Here is a 1,256-nt window from a genome sequence, read left to right as displayed (position 1 = left end):
AAGCATGTCAGAGGGACATTTTCTGATTAATTGTTTGTATCTTTCCCAAGCTTCATAGAGGGATTCTCCTTCCTTCTGTCTGAAGGTTTGGACTTCCACTCTAAGCTTACTCAATTTTTGAGGTGGAAAGAACTTTGCCAAGAAGGCATTGACTAGCTTTTCCCAAGAGTCCAGGCTTTCTTTAGGTTGAGAGTCCAACCATGTTCTAGCTCTATCTCTTACAGCAAAAGGGAATAGCATAAGTCTGTAGACCTCAGGGTCAACCCCATTAGTCTTGACTGTTTCACAGATTTGCAAGAACTCAGCTAAAAACTGATGAGGATCTTCCAGTGGAAGTCCATGGAACTTGCAATTCTGTTGCATTAGAGAAACTAATTGAGGCTTAAGCTCAAAGTTGTTTGCTCTAATGGCAGGGATAGAGATGCTTCTCCCATAGAAGTCGGGAGTAGGTGCAGTAAAGTCACCCAGCACCTTCCTTGCATTGTTGGCGTTGTTGTTGTTTTCGGCTGCCATTTGTTCTTCTTCTTTGAAGAATTCGGTTAGGTGCTCTAAAGAGAGTTGTGCTTTGGCTTCTCTGAGCTTTCTCTTCAAGGTCCTTTCAGGTTCAGGATCAGCCTCAACAAGAATGCCTTTGTCTTTGCTCCTGCTCATAAGAAAGAGAGGAGAACAAGAAATGTGGAATCCTCTATGTCACAGTATAGAGATTCCTTGAAGTGTCAGAGGAAAAGAAGAGTAGAAGACAGAAGTAGAAAATTCAAACGTATCAAAGGAGATGGAGTTCGAATTTTGCATTAAGGGATAGTGTTAGTCCATAAATAGAAGGATGTGAGAAGGAGGGAAGTGATTTTCGAAAATTAAGTGGAAAATTTGAAAACATTTTTGAAAAACATTACTAAATTTTCGAAAATGAAAGTGGAAAAGAAATCAAGTGATTTTTGAAAAAGATTTTGAAATTAGAAATCAAAAAGATTTGATTGAAAACTATTTTGAAAAAGATGTGGTTAAGAAGATATGATTAGTTTTAAAAAGATGTGATTGAGAAAATATGATTTGAAAAACATTTTAAAAAGATTTGATTTGAAAAGTAAAAACTTGACTAACAAGAAAAGATATGATTCAAACATTAAACCTTTCTCAACAGAAAAGGTAACATACTTGAAATGTTGAATCAAATCATTAATTGATAGTAAGTATCTTTAAAAATGGAAATAAATTGGTTTTGAAAAAGATTTGATTGAAAAATTGATTTGAAAAAG

At 35.3% G+C, this 1,256-nt stretch overlaps 1 non-coding gene across 1 annotated transcript; it reads left to right on the top strand.

Annotated features, from left to right (window-relative positions):
• Window positions 1-108, top strand: LOC112764562 (small nucleolar RNA R71). Its single transcript, XR_003183245.1, has one exon. It is a non-coding gene; the product is annotated as a small nucleolar RNA R71 (small nucleolar RNA).
• Window positions 109-1,256: the final 1,148 nt, after the last annotated feature.

Source organism: Arachis hypogaea, chromosome 2 (genome assembly GCF_003086295.3).
Source record: "Arachis hypogaea cultivar Tifrunner chromosome 2, arahy.Tifrunner.gnm2.J5K5, whole genome shotgun sequence".
Taxonomy (NCBI): domain Eukaryota; kingdom Viridiplantae; phylum Streptophyta; class Magnoliopsida; order Fabales; family Fabaceae; genus Arachis; species Arachis hypogaea.
The sequence above is the reverse complement of the archived record's forward strand: the minus strand, read 5'-3'. Positions and strand labels throughout refer to the sequence as shown.